Raw genomic sequence first — 15,821 nt, 5'->3', positions numbered from 1 at the left:
CTCACCCCCTCCTGACACACACTACTGACCCCACCCTCTCCGACAAATAACCTGGCCCCAACGAAAAATGCTAATCTGTGCATAATTCAGTAGAGTGGGGGGAGTAAAGATGGGTTCAGAGGCCAGGCACCACTCTTTATGCAATCAGCAGAGGGCTGCCCTGTGTGCACAAAAGGGGCTCAGCCCCCCCCCCCATAACCTTATTTATTCACCAGCAGCGAGGGTTCCAACTTCCTTTCCGCCAGGGGCTACCCTGGCAGAGGCCGACTCTGCTCAGAACTCAAGGGTCAGGATTATTCCAGTGATTATTGGTTATTTTTGGTTACTGGGATTAATCATGTGCAGTTAAGGAAACCATTCCATGTATTTACTCCTGTGATTTGGGGTATAGTAAATGTAGGTTTTGTTGGGTATATCTCTCAGACACCGCTTTCCAAAAAAGGCACAATTACTGCAAGAAACATTAATAAAAGGCACATCTGATGGCTCTCTGGTTCAGTTTGCTAAACCTACGTGAATCCTGCCTGGGTTAAAGTTTCACCCACTAGTAACAGACCTGAATACAGCGCCCAGCAACTGAAAAGTGACCAGTTCTTCTTTGCAAACGGTCTGTCATTTCACCACACTATCTTGTCGTTCTTGAATCTTTGATGTTGTTGAGCTAAATATGTTTTGCTGTAGAAATCTGTAAATTGTGCAGTACACGGTGGCGTATGTGGCAAGGGCAGTAAATCCAAAATTTATGTTGAAAAGGCCTCAGAATTCCATACTGCCAGGGGTCCTACAGCAGAGGGTGCCCACCTTGACACGGTGCGTCTATGGGCTGTAAGCAGAAGATGTTAGATCATATATAAAAACCTGTAGTGTTTCTATCCTGGTCAGGAGCTCTAGCAAATGTTTCCAGGTGACCCCAACTTTGGTGAAGATATCCCACCCAGTCATGGCAGGCAAGTGCCACATTCTGAAAGTGTCCCTATTGCAGTGGGGCCAATATACCTGTGAACTAGAATCATCTGTAAAGGAGGTGTTACTATCTCCTACCACAGGCATGGCCTCCCACCCTCCCTGCGGGAGTATTTCCAGGAGTGCCCCACACCTAGACTGCAGCTCTGTAAGACTAGTGCACATCAATGGATGACGTGACGATGGATGCAGGAGACTGCTGACATCAGCAAGCCCCAATTGCCATGCCCATGAACTCATGGGACTCTGAAGGACTGACCAGTGGTCCAGTGCTTAATGTGTAAAAACAAGAAAATGAGTGTCAAGGCTCTCGTCAGGAGGCCACTGAACTAGCTATTGTCCCTGCCAGCGCCGCAATGAAAGTACCAATACAGCTTTTAACCATCACACTCCTAGAAGAATGACAATTGGACTATTCCAGGCCCCTAAAGCTACAAGAATAGCTTGGTTGGCAGGCATTAGCCATTTTTAAATGCATATAGAATAAAATAACTACTGTTGTTGTTTTCATCTAAAAAGTAGACCAACAGCCCCACCATGTGCCAGATTGTCAGAAGGGCCTGTGTTGCCAATTAAGTGCTGAGCCCCGGAAACCACAGGCTCAAATAGAGCACTGCAGTGGTCACTCACAGGTTGGGCAAGGCTAGGCTGGAAAAGCGAAATCCACACACAGTGCGCATCCCCGATCATGAATTGGGACTGTGGGCCTCGTGGTTACTTCTTTGCAAGGAGCAAAATGTGCTCCCTAATATATAGACCCAGCTCTGTACATCTGAACCTAGAGCCCTAATTCATTGATGACGTCCTGATTGTAGCTATTAATTATATGCATTTCTCAAAGGTTTTCAGGCTGTGTTCAAAGGACAAACCCCCCCCAAACCTCCCTAGTAGCGGTCGGGCTCGCTCGCTATGCGCGGGACGGGGGCTGGTCTGGCAACATTTTCCAGGGCTGCTTTCAGTTCCCAGTCCGGCCTTGACTCTATAGGCTGCTTTGAGGGAGAAGGAGCCAGTCTTGACTGTGGCTGGGGTGTGCCTGTCATGTCCAAAGAGGGGGGGTCTCTGTTCTGTCAGTGTGGGTGCTAGAGAGTCACGCTCACCTCGAAGAGAGAGTAATGAGAAAGAGTGGGAAATGTAAGAGGGATAGAACAAGAATCAAGAAGTGTCTTTCCCTCTGTTACGTTTGCATTTTACATGTTCTTCGCGTGCTTGCATGCACGAGCAGCATAGTTACTTGTTATTTTATAAAGTCTTGATTCGTGGCACGATCAGTATGTTCTAGAATAGAACTTATGATCGGTCCTGCGAATCAAGGCTAGGAGTTGTGGCAGTTGTTGGAGCCAGCCGGAGCCTGAAGTCCTGTAACCGGCGGGGCTTCCTTTACATATGGATTAAACTTCAATTTATACACTTTTTTTTCTTCTGGTTCATTATTGCAACTTGTTGTATGAAGTGTCGATTGACTGACGAAAAAGTAAGATATCTTTATTTTTTTTTACTTTCTCCTATTTCTGACTGAAATGAGATTATTTTAAGTAATATTTTCGTTTAAGAACATTTTAGCCTTTTGCTTTGCATTCTCCAGCATTAGGATCATGAATCAAATGTAATTCTACAGCGCCATCTACCGGCTTAAATGCGTATAGTCTATTTTAGTGACACTTTTAAATTGAATGTTCGTGCTTCATCACATTCTGAGCATCATTTGACTGTTTCTGCTTCAATACCCATTTTCAGACAACAGTGACTACTTTAATTATTTTATTTATTCTGCAATATTCTATTGTCTCACAGATTCATTACTTTTACATATTGTTTTTTTTTATTTCTTTTTTTATTGTTCTGCTTCTCCTTCTTAATATGTGTGCGCAAGGTTGTACTCTTTCACTTCCACAACCTTTTTGGTCAGCAGGTAGTGAGCCTTGTATGCACAGGGTTGATTGGAAAGTGTATTTTTTTAATTATATTGAAACACTAGACTCTAATGGTAAGATGAAACCACCTGAAAAAAAGGCATTTTCTTGCACTCTTTAGGTCCAGAAGGTCTCAAGGCGTTTAGTCAGTTACCTAGAACTGAAAGTAGTGGAGATAGCAATGTTTTTGATAAAGCCATTTCGGATTTCGATCGCTACTGTTCACCTAAAATGTGCATAGGTATCTCAAAATACAATTTTTTTCAAAGAAAACAACTTCGTAATGAATCTGTTGACAGTTATGTTTCAGCTTTGAAAGCTTTGTCTTTAGGTTGTAAGTTTGGTGTTTTACAGGAGGATCTTATCAGAGATCAAGTTGTAATGCATGTTAACAATACCACAATCCAAGAGAGGTTGAGGGTCAATGGCGATTCTGACCTTGAAAGCCTTTTAGCCATTGTAAGAAAATCTGAGATGTCATGTAGAAGTGCCAAACAAGACAAAGGTGAAACAAACTGCAGTAATAAGGATGTTATTGCAAAAGTCAACTCAAAATATGGTTCCAAGGAGGAAGATTTAAAAAAAAGCTACCAGTTCTCACAAAAGTAAAAATGAAGACCACAAGGAAAATTTGAGGTGTTACAGATGCAACAGTAAGTCTCACCTTGCCAATTATAAATTATGTCCAGCTATTAAGCAAAGCTGTTCTAATTGTGGTGTCGCTGGCCATTTTTCTAAAGCTTGCAACAAAAAGAGTAAAACTAACAAAGTAAAATGTATTGATCAAAGCGAAGATAGTGATGGTGAGGAATTTAAAACAGATTGTGGTGATGGTAGTTCCTTTGTTTTTGATGCTAAACTTCCCATTCTGAACATTGACAACTCTGTCATTAAAAAGAAACCTGTGTGTGATATGGCTATTGGTTGTGTAAGCACCAAAATGTATGCTGATCACCTTACTCCATTGTGAATGAGATGGTGTGGAATTCCCAGTTTGTGCAAAAATTAGGTAGTGAGTTGGAACTGCCTGACATCAGCCCAGAGGGTTATTCTGGAGAACGGATTGACATTATTGGGTTTAGAACTCTGAATTTTAGGTTCAAGAATCGAGAGTGTACTGCTAAACTTTATGGGGCAGATTTATAATAACTGGCGCATCCCTGCATATCAGCAGGGATGCGCCAGTTATTGTGCGCCACAGCTCCGCCACCATGGATGCGCCGCATTTATAATGCGGCGCACCATGGGGCAAAAACGGCACAGATGCGTGATGCATCAGTGCCGTAAAAGTGGCGCATTGCTGCAGTTGCGTCGCAAGCGCGACGCAGCTCCAGCAATGCTTTGGGGGGCCCTATCTTCACAATGCTGCGTCAATCCTTACGCCTGCTTCAAGCAGGCGCAGGGTTTTGACGCAGCATGGGCTCAAAAGTGACTGAGTGAAATCTTGTAGATTTCACTCAGCCACTTTTAGGAGGCATTCCTGCGACGGAACGCCCCCCCCTGCACAGGTACGCCTACTGATGGCGCAGGGCTTTACAACGTGACGCATCTCCCAGATGCGTCACGTTGTAAATACCCCGCAGCATGGCGCAGGATCGCTATACAATCTACTCCCCATCCTAATTCTAAGGATGATGTAAGGTCCTTTTTAGGTCTTACGGAGTTCTATTCAAGGTATGTACCAAATTTCTCTTGTCGTGTTTTCAATATTAGACAATTAATTAAGAACAAGAACAAATTCTGTTGGTCTAAAGATTGTGAAACAGAATTTGTGGATGTCAACAAAGCAATTTGTGCAGCTACTGCTCTTTCAGGCTTTGACCCATCACTTTCATGCATTGTTACCACCGATGCCACTTCAAAAGGTTTAGGGGCAGTTCTGGCACAAAAGTCCAGTTTTGGCAAGAAATGCATCATTGCTCATGCGTCAAGACCACTCACACCTGCAGAAGAAAAATATTCTACAATAGAAAGGGAAACATTGGCATGTGTGTGGGCTCTTGAGCACTTTAGAATGTTTGTTTGGGGCAAAGAATGTTTAATTAGAAGTGACCATAAACCTTTAGAGCGGTTATTAAACACAGAGGGCATGTTGAAAGCTTCTGCACGTATTGCGACATGTCCATGCGTCTTCAAGATTTTATTTACATTGTTGTTTATGTGCCTGGCAAAGAAAATGTAACTGCTGATTTTCTGTCTAGAATGCCTTTACCACTCAAAGAAAGTACTCCCAATGAGTGGGATGACTTCCAGATTGCTTTAGTACATGATGAAGATTCCTTACCTATTGACCAAAATGTATGGCGTGAAGAATTTGAAAATGATCCCCTATTAAAGGAAGTGGATAAATACATTTCTAAGGGGTGGCCACATAAAAAGAACATCAATTCTGATCTTAAATGTTTTTGGGAAATAAGAAATGAGCTCTTGTGCGTAGATGGTTTGCTCAAGAGAGGTGACCGAGCTATTCCCCCATGTAATCTCAGACACAGTATGGTTTCGAAGGGTCATGAAGGCCATGGTGGTATCGTTAGGACCAAGCAAAACGTAAAGAATGGTTTCTGGTGGCCAGGAATGGACATTCTTATTGAACGCATTGTTAGGAATTGCATCACATGTGCTAATGCGGACAAGACTTTGGTCTCTCTTAAACCTAATTTGGGTGATCATGTGATTCCTGATGATCCGTGGCATACCATCGCTATGGATATCACGGGACCTGTTGGCCCAAATTCAAAGTATATTAATGCAGCTATTGATGAATTCTCTAAATGGCCTGTCATCAAATTTGTAGAGAAAGTAGATACTGATGCTGTTTTATCCTTTCTGGATGAAACTTTCACTGAGGAGGGTTTGCCTGTTCGTCTTATTACTGATAATGGCGTACAATTTATCTCTAACAAAGCTAAAGCGTACTTCAAAAGAGTGGGTATAATTCATTGTACTACCTCTCTATACAATCCCAGTGGAAATGGTGTCATTGAGAGATTAAATAGGGTCCTCGGGAGTTCAGTCCAAATGATTGGGAATGACAATGATAAATGGGAATTACAGATTTTCAAAACAGTTTGGATGTACAGGAGCTCGACTAATGTCATGACTGGGTATTCTCCTTTTCAGATTATGAGAGGTAGAATTCCCAGAACCAAATGTAATCCTGTATGGTTAGCTCCTTCTACGGCGTCTAAAATTGATCTTGTGGCTGTTAAGGAAAGACTTGTTCAAAATCATGCTATCAATAAAGAACGATTTGACAAGAAAAAAGGTTCAAAACTTGATCCCATTGTCAAAGTTGGCATGCTAGTTAAAGTTAAGAAACCTTGGAAAGTAAAAAAAAGGTGAGAGCCAATTCATGGGTCCTTTTGAAATTAAAGAAGTTCTTAAGAACTCAGTCAGACTTAATGATGACAAGGTTTGGAATTGGAGTAGAATTGCGGTTCTCAAAGGTGACAAAAATGTTTATTCCAATTCAGAGATTGAACAAAACATTTTTGACAGTCTTGATGAAGAAGACTCAAGTGAATGCCCTGTTCTTGGTCCTGGTTTTACCAATGCTTCTGATAACATCACTAATACTGAAGAACTCGGTAAACGTCAAAGAAAGAAACCAAGTTGGATGTCTGATTTTGTCTCATTTATCAGAAACAAACTTGTAATTTAAATTGTTTTTTTTATTGTTTATTAAAGGGGAAGATGTGTCATGTTTGCATTTTACATGTTCTTCTCGTGCTAGCATGCACGAGCAGCATAGTTTTTTTTTTGAAAAACGTTTTTATTGGCATTTATAGGTAATAATATACACAGGCACAGGTGGTATCGCCATTAACACAGAGACTTACATAGCAAGAGCGCCCAATCGCAGCCCTTCCGATCTCACAGTCTCGTGGGCGCTCAGGCCGTCCGACCCTATCCTAAGTAGGGCTGCAGGTGCATGGCCGGGATCAGCCGCTGGGTATGTCCTACCGAAGCGCGCCCTGATCGCCGCGCCGCAGGGGCGCTGTGCAATGTGATTGAACCCCTGTGGGTGGTGTCTCGGAGGCTGGAGAAGTGCCGCCAATGAGTAACTGTGAATGAACTGGGGGCAGGGAACCAGGGGATGGGGGTGCACTATGTCGTCTATCAGGAATGCTTGTGGCTATGCGCTCGAGAGCTGAATCAACGTGAGAGAAAAAGAAAAAAGGGGAGGGTTCGGGGTGGTCACGGATGCAGAGAGGGGGAGGCTGAATGGGCTGGGATATCGGTCGTAGCCTATGAGGGATCTGGCGGTGGGGCCTGTGACGCCTGCCTCTGTGAGGCACCGGGTGCTTGGATTGCCCGCGCCGCTCCCAGGGTGGGCTCCGGGGTCGCTGGCGCCCCCAGGGGATCGATCGGTTGTGTACGCGCCGCAGCCGCTGTTTCCTGCGTGAAGGCGTGCAATAACATGGCCCAGGGCATGGAGATCGGGTGTTTGCGCATCCCTCGGGCCTCCTCCGTTCTAAGTGTAGTCTCCTCCGCCTTGCCTCATTTCTTGACTGCTCCCTCCCATGCCGCTACTGGGGCCCCCCCCGGCGTCATCCAATGCATAGCGATGCAGCGTTTAGCGAGGAGCAGCATTAAGAAAGCAAACCTCCTTTCCACTTTCTGTGACTTGTGTCGTGCATGAATACCCAGCGCACACGCCTCCCATGTGTCCTGGTCCCGGAACCCTGTAACCGCTTGTAGGGCAGCGTGAATAGTGTGCCAGTAACTGTAGAGCGTCGGGCAGTCCCAAAACATGTGCTTAAATGAGGCAGCGGGCTCTAGGGATCTAGGGCAACCAAACACCCCGTCGAGGAAATATTTCTGCAGCTTTTCGGGGGTCAGATACGCCCTGTGCAGGATATGCAGCTGTATGCTCTTGAACCGATAATTGCGGGACACTTTTTTGGTGTATTCCAGGGCCCTGGCCCACTCCCTGTCATGCAGAGGCCGTTGGAAGTCATCCTCCCAGTGTTCCCGGAGGGTCGCTAACGTACGACTCCGCAGGGATCTCACCGCTGCACGAGCAGCATAGTTACTTGTTATTTTATAAAGTCTTGATTTGTGGCACGATCAGTATGTTCTAGAATAGAACATATGATCCGTCCAGCGACTCAAGACTAGGAGTTGTGGCAGTTGTTGGAGCCAGCCGGAGCCTGAAGTCCTGTAATTGGCGGAGTCTCTGTGTCTGCAAGGTTCCGCCAGTGCACCCTGGGTCCAAGGAGTCTCTGTGTCTGCAAGGTAACGTCAATGCACTCTGAGTCCAAGGAGTCTCTGTGTCTGCAAGGTTCCTCCAGTGCACTCTGAGTCCAAGGAGTCTCTGTGTCTGCAAGGTTCCGCCAGTGCACCCTGGGTCCAAGGAGTCTCTGTGTCTGCAAGGTACGGTCAATGCACTCTGGGCCCAAGGAGTCTCTGTCTCTGCAAGCTACCGCCAGTGCACTCTGGGTCCATGGAGTCTCTGTCTCTGCAAGGTACCGCCAGTGCACCCTGGGTCCAAGGAGTCTCTGTGTCTGCAAGCTATCTCCAGTGCACTCTGGGTTCAAGGATTCTCTGTGTCTGCAAGGTACCACCAGTGCACTCTGGGTCCAAGGAGTCTCTGTCTCTGCAAGGTACCACCAGTGCACTCTGGTTCCAAGGAGTCTCTGTCTCTGCAAGGTACCGCCAGTGCACTCTGGGTCCAAGGAGTCTATATGTCTGCTAGGTACCATCAATGCACTCTAGGTCCAAGAAGTCTCTGTGTCTGCAAGGTATCGTCAGTGCACCCTGGGTCCAAGGAGTCTCTGTGTCTGCAAGGTTCCGCCAGTGAAATCTGGGTTCAAGGAGTCTCTGTGTCTGTAAGGTACCGCCAGTGCACTCTGGGCCCAAGGAGTCTCTGTGTCTGCAAGGTACTGCCAGTGCACTCTGGGCCCAAGGAGTCTCTGTGTCTGCAAGGTACCGCCAGTGCACTCTGGGCCCAAGGAGTCTCTGTGTCTGCAAGGTACTACCAGTGCACTCTGGGTCCAAGGAGTCTCTGTGTCTGCAATGTACCGCCAGTGCACTCTGGGTCAAAGGATTCTCTGTGTCTGCAAGGTGCCGCCAGTGCACTCTGGGTCCAAGGAGTCTCTGTCTCTGCAAGGTACCTCCAGTGCACTCTGGGTCCAAGGAGTCTCAGTGTCTGCAAGGTACTGCCAGTGCACTCTGGGTCCAAGGATTCTCTGTGTCTGCAAGGTACTACCAGTACACTCTGGGTCCAAGGAGTCTCTGTCTCTGCAAGGTAACACCAGTGCACTCTGGGTCCAAGGAGTCTCTGTCTCTGCAAGGTACCGCTGGTGCACTCTGGGTCCAAGGAGTCTCTGTCTCTGCAAAGTACAGTGAGTGCACTGTGGGTCCAAGGAGTCTCTGTGTCTGCAAGGTACCGTCAGTGCACTCTGGGTCCAAGGAGTCTCTGTCTCTGCAAGGTACCGCTGGTGCACTCTGGGTCCAAGGAGTCTCTGTCTCTGCAAGGTACAGTGAGTGCACTGTGGGTCCAAGGAGTCTCTGTGTCTGCAAGGTTCCTCCAGTGCACTCTGGGTCCAAGGAGTCTCTGTGTCTGCAAGGTACCGCCAGTGCACTCTGGGTCCAAGGAGTCTCTGTGTCTGCAAGGTACCGCCAGTGCACTCTGGGTCCAAGGAGTCTATGTCTCTGCAAGGTACCACCAGTGCAATCTGGGTCCAAGGAGTCTCTGTCTCTGCAAGGTACCACCAGTGCACTCTGGTTCCAAGGAGTCTCTGTGTGTGCAAGGTACTGCCAGTGCACTCTGGGCCCAAGGAGCCTCTGTCTATGCAAAGTACCGCCAGTGCAGTCTGGGTCCAAGGAGTCTCTGTCTCTGCAAGGTACCGCTGGTGCACTCTGGGTCCAAGGAGTCTGTGTCTGCAAGGTACCGCCAGTGCACTCTGGGTCCAAGGAGTCTCTGTGTCTGCAAGGTACCGCCAGTTCACTCTGGGTCCAAGGAGTCTCTGTCTCTGCAAGGTACCGCCAGTGCACTCTGGGTCCAAGGAGTCTCTGTGTCTGCAATGTACCGCCAGTGCACTCTGGGTCCAAGGAGTCTCTGTGTCTGCAAGGTACAGCCAGTGCACTCTGGTGTTGTGTGCAGATTTAGATTCCAATTATAGGTTTCCCGATTTATGCCCTTATATAGGTACAATTCACATTGCCCTTATTTGGACATAGAAATTCAGCCCTTATTTAGACATTGTCCGTACAAACCAAATACAGGCATGGCACCTACATCCATCCATCCACGTCACAACTAATTCTTGGAAAACCAGAACCTTAAGCCTATAGGAATTTCCCTCAGCTTGAATATTGATTTCTCCAAGAACTCATTAAGTATGCATGAACATCTATTCCTTAGGGGTTCATTCATGACGTTCCTCTGCCCGACTTTTATGTCAATACTGGCATTCCTAGACACCTTCAAGGTATAAATATACCAGGACTTGCCCTGGCAAATTGCAGTTCCCGGAGGATTTGATCCAACCCAGACTACGCGGTTCGCCACGGTAAGTTCGGAAGGAGATTGAGTTCCAGCCTGATGCACTGACCTGACGCTGCCATCCTCCTCGCAGAGAATCCAGCTCCAGTGCTCTCTGACTTCCCTTGCAGGGGGTTAGACTATCGAGTCCAGAAAAGAGATTCCAACCTCTCTCATTCTCAGGTATGGAGCTGACTAGAACTTAGAGAAACCTTTGGCAACTCTTGGCTAATCTAAAATATAGCTAGCTATACTTTAGAAACAGCACCTACTTCAAACCTCGTACTGCACTTAGGTTAGGTACACTGGGGTAGAACAATTTAGAAACATCAGATGAGTATCACATTTTAGCATTATGTTAATAATGTATGTATTTTGATTAATATATGTCATAGCTACAAACCATGCTATTGCAGTATTATTTTATCTTACTGCTAACCTTGTACATATTGTACTACGCAGTCTGTCTTACGATTGTAGCAATTCATATCTCTTGCATGAGAAATAAGACTGTTCAATAAACCCTTTTTATTGAAACTCCCGTCTCTCTATTTCTGTGCAACTCTGTAGAAACGACGCATGCACGATTGACTGAGTGAAACTGTTCTCTATTGTTTCCACGATTCTGAGACTGTTCCGATTCTAAAGGGAAACAAAGTTGTCCTGTTTATGCGGTTGTCAGAGACAAATCCCTTCTTGTATATTCCAGAAGTTTCTAGTGACCCCTCAGTTAGCTGGCACACACAAGTAATTAAGTTTAATATACTCAATAGAGACATACTGACCTCATCCTATGTCAAATCTATAGTGTATGTTATTCCAATGCGCAGAGCCTATCAGGGATATAGGAACTACACTACATGGCGCCCAACAGTTTGGTACGGCACTAATTTAACGCTAGATACTGAAGTAACTCAGTCGTGCTTTTCTCAGAGACCCTCAACTCATAATACTCTATAAGACGTCTGGAGTGGGTAGGGATAATATCCGCCATAGCTGAGTAGGACGAAAGTCCTATGTATTAGCTGTTTGGTTTTGTTCAACGTTGAAAGGATACAGTGTTCCAAAATATTGTGCACCTTATCTTTTTTCCCTTGAAACTTGCTCTGCATTTTTCATTTCAACATGTCCAAAAACGGCACAAACACCGATACTGGTGGAGCTGTGGCTGACCAAGTCGCAGCAGCTTTTAATTGTACAGGTTTTCAAGAAACCTACGAGGATGATATAATTTAAGGAGAGCCATCACTCTAAAACGTATAAAACATGGTCTAACACCAAGAGGTGGTAGAGCAGTTTTCGTGATAGAGGCACATGAATCTCACCAGACAGAGGTATTCTATTCATGGATAGTATTCCCAGAATCAAATCCAGTAACACACTTGTTCCACTTCTACAAAGAAGATGAACCACCAGAGGAATATATTCCTTTTGAGGATATTGAAATTCCACTCACATACCAGGAGCATGATCTCTGGTTCAAAGGCGCCCTAAAACATTACAATCACATCACCAGGCTCGAGCCACTAGGTAGACCAGGAGCAACATGGCCGATTTTAGCCGGTAACACACCTGACATTGAATCAATGTCAGTCGAGGAATTACTTAAAAACATACAAAAGCTAATAGAGCTATACAGTTAAACCACAACAGTCTGAAAGTCCTGATAAGACCATTAAAAAAAACACTCCTACATCTTCTAAAAAGAAGTGGGAAAATAGCAAACAGAATTCCAAAGAGAAGCGTTCTCATTCCTGAGGCAGGTCTCCTTCACAGAAGGAGCTCTCTGAAAGGAGGTACAACCTCAGGAATAGGGATAATTTGAGAAAACCTGACCGATATCAAGATAATGATACACGTTCCTCTCGTACCTTTCAGATATCGTCACAGACATCCGAAAGAAGAGGAAGATCAGAAAACAAGGAAGAACGCGTGAAGTCCAAAGACGATCGGCACGTTACGAAAAATAAAGCAAAACCTCAATTCTCCAGGTCTAAAGATCAGACATGCCGAGAATACTGAGAACCCAACTCAAGAATGGTGAATGGGCCCAGACCATGCTGGACAGTGCATCAGAAGTTACAATAGCTCACCAGAACCTGAAGGGACTTCTGAAGACAGTGGACTTGAATGAAGACATACAAGTTGAGACTGTAGACACCAGGGTTAGTTATCCACATAGGTTATATGAAATAACACTCCAGATGGAGGGAGACATACCAAGAAAAGTGAAAGGACTATTTTGGGAGCATCTTTCAAAGGGTTATAATATACTTCTAGCAGAACAGGATTGGCCACCAGAATTTGTCAGGGAGTGCCCACATGGCGAGGCCATCATTATGCCTACTCCAACCATATTCCAGTTCATTTAAAATATACATTAGCAAGGAAATGGGCATTAGCCCAAGCCCCAGCACTGTATAAAAATCATGTAGGATGGGATGAAGACTCACTTCACCATAAAATCCAGTTAAAAAATCAACGGACTGCACAAAGTACCCAGTTAACAAGAAGCTAAAAAACAGGTCAGGGAGATCTTAGATCAGCTTGAATATCAGGGGGTGATTGAAACATGCACCTCATCAATGAACAATCCTTTGTTTCCTGTCTCAAAACCAGACAATACATACCGTCTAGTTTTGGATTACAGACACTTAAATTCTTGTGGCAAAACATTTGCTGTGCAAAATGCACACAGTACAGCATTAATGAATAACATTGTGCGTAAAAAATAGAAAACCACATTAGACATTTCAAATGGTTTCTTTTGTCAAAATATTGCACCAGAAAGCAGATATTTGACCGCTTTCTCAATAATGGGGACCCAGCGTCAATTTTGTCGACTGCCCCAGGGATTCAAGAACAGCCCGGGGTTATTCTCAGCAAACGTAACAGAGTTACTACAAACTTATGATGATGAGGCATTGTCGTATGTCGATGATATATATCTGACAGACGATGACCTGTATAGGCACTTGAACAGGGTGAGCACCATAGTAATGGGCTTTGCCTCCGAGGGTTACAAATTCAACTTTAAAAAGTCAAGAATTGCCCACCTCAACGTCCTTTTCCTAGGATATGAACTAACAAGTGAAGGCAAAAGCCTGGCAGCCAATCTTTTAGAAAAGTGTGCGCTGCTCCAACCGCCAAAAACACTGAAAAATTTACAGTCGATTCTAGGTTTCCTGAATTTTGGAAGAACTTATATTTTAAATTACGCAGAAAGGGTTAAACCTCTCTACAAATTAATCCAACCTGATTTTAAAATCACACATTGGACACAAAAACACACAGAAATTTTGCGTTCACTACAAACAGATATATTAGCAATGAAACACTTGCAAACACGCGTAAACGTACGCAATTTAGTGATCCGAATAATTCCGGGTCAATGCGGATTCACCTACTTAACTTTTAACGAAGGTGAAAAAGTACCAATTGCATACAAATCCCACTTGTATACACAAGCAGAAATGAAATTCACTTCTACAGAAAAAAATCTGACTGCAGTTCAAACCGCTGTAGCAAAAGAAAGAGCCCTAGCACAGGGGAAACACATTATGGTCGTGACTCCAGTACCAGCCCTATAGGCAGTTACAAAGTCTAGGCATCCAAATGCAAAAGCTTTACATCCGAGATGGATACAATGGGTTAATTCTCTTGCTGCAACTGATGTTGAATACGTTTTTGGTCCATATTTCAAAACACAAGCATTCCTGCAATATGAACACGAATGTCCTTTGCCTACTGAAATTCTCCCTCTTGACCAGTACGAATTTATAATTTATACTGCCGGATCTGCACAGCCCGTTACGGGGAGTAAACAAGCTTACAGTGCTGCGTGTGCTATCGTTAAAGGTCGTATGCGAGATGGCAAATTCAGACCAATGGTCACAAAAACCCAATCTCTAGGAGATTGTACAGGTCAGCGAGCTGAACTACAAGCATTCAAGATGGCACTTGAAAACACGGATCGCAAATTCCCCACACTCATAGTGTGCGATTCTTTTTACTGTGTTCAATCTTACAATGAATATTTACAGAATTGGATTCAAAATGGTTTCAAAGATGCAAAAGGTGGCACAATCAAGCACAAATTGCTTTGGGAACAAGTAGTTCAGTTGCGAAACGGACTACAGAAGACTCACGTGATACACACGCTGTGTCACCAACGTAATGGCGTTCACGTTGAAGGGAATTCATTGGCTGATGAAGCCGCGAAAGGGGCTGTGCAAACGGCTTCCGTATCTGCAATCACTCGTTCATAAAGGAAAATAGACAGCAACATAATGCTGGCTGTCAATGCATCAAGCAAAGGCAGCGGTGCGGCATTACCTAAAAAGTTTCCACTCAAATACTCATATATAATTGATGCGAACAATGTTCCGTTTGCTTGAATCCCTGGAGTGGGGGATAGAGTAATTCCAAACATGGAACATAGACTAGGGCTAATCCTAGCATCACATGAAGGGCTCGCCTCTACCCATGCAGGTGTTTCCGCCACAGTAGCATTATTAAAACAAAGATACTGGTGGCCCGGCATTAGAAAACAGACTAGAAATTATGTTTTGGACTGTGAGATATGCCAGAAGATGAAAGTCTCTACTGTGAAACGTCCTGCGCAGAAGCCCTTGTTAATTTCAGATAAACCATTAGCTTGTGTTTACCTGGACCACTGCGGTCCCTTACAAAGGGATGGGAACTATAAATATATCATGGTCGCAGTGGATTCGTGCTCTAGGTTCCTATGGATGTGGCCTCAGTGCTCGGCTGACGCTCAAACTGTTATAAAAGATTTGCGAGTATTTATTGGCACATAAGCAATAGGCCCACAACACTGTGATCAGGGTCCTGCGTTTAGATCTAGGGCTTACAAAGAAGCCATGGCTAATCTGGGCGTAGCATTGCGGTATTCTTCTCCATTTCATCCTGAGGGAAATTCTGTTGTGGAAAGAAAAAACCGGGACATAAAGCAGTCTATAACAGCTAGGGTATTAGGTTCGGGTGATGGGTGGGTCAAACATTTATATGGGGTCCAGCACACACTTAACAACTTGCCAAGAAGTTCTCTAGGGGGTGTCACTCTATATGAGGTCCTGTTTGGGACTAGAATGTTGGTTCCAGACTTAGATATGAAAGGCACAGTGGTTGAAAACAAACAATTTGATATCAAAGATCGTTTGGCTGTTTTACAGGACTTAAATGAACTTAGAATGCAACAAAGCAACGTGGTCCTGAAGCCAACCACCACTGAGAAAAATCCGGCCGTCCCAGCAAGGCCTGTCTGGATCCCGAAGCTTGGGGATCTAGTCAGAGAAAAGATCGCGGACAAGAAGGAATTTGGGCCTTCTTACAGACAACCAGTACCTGTCCTAGCATTCCACGCATCAAGACCAGTACTTTTGACTCCCCGTGCTGGTAAAAAGGAGAACAAATTTGTGTCCATCGACCTGATCAAA

Source organism: Triturus cristatus, chromosome 5_2 (genome assembly GCF_964204655.1).
Source record: "Triturus cristatus chromosome 5_2, aTriCri1.1, whole genome shotgun sequence".
Classification (NCBI taxonomy): Eukaryota; Metazoa; Chordata; class Amphibia; order Caudata; family Salamandridae; genus Triturus; species Triturus cristatus.
Note: the sequence above shows the minus strand (reverse complement) of the source record.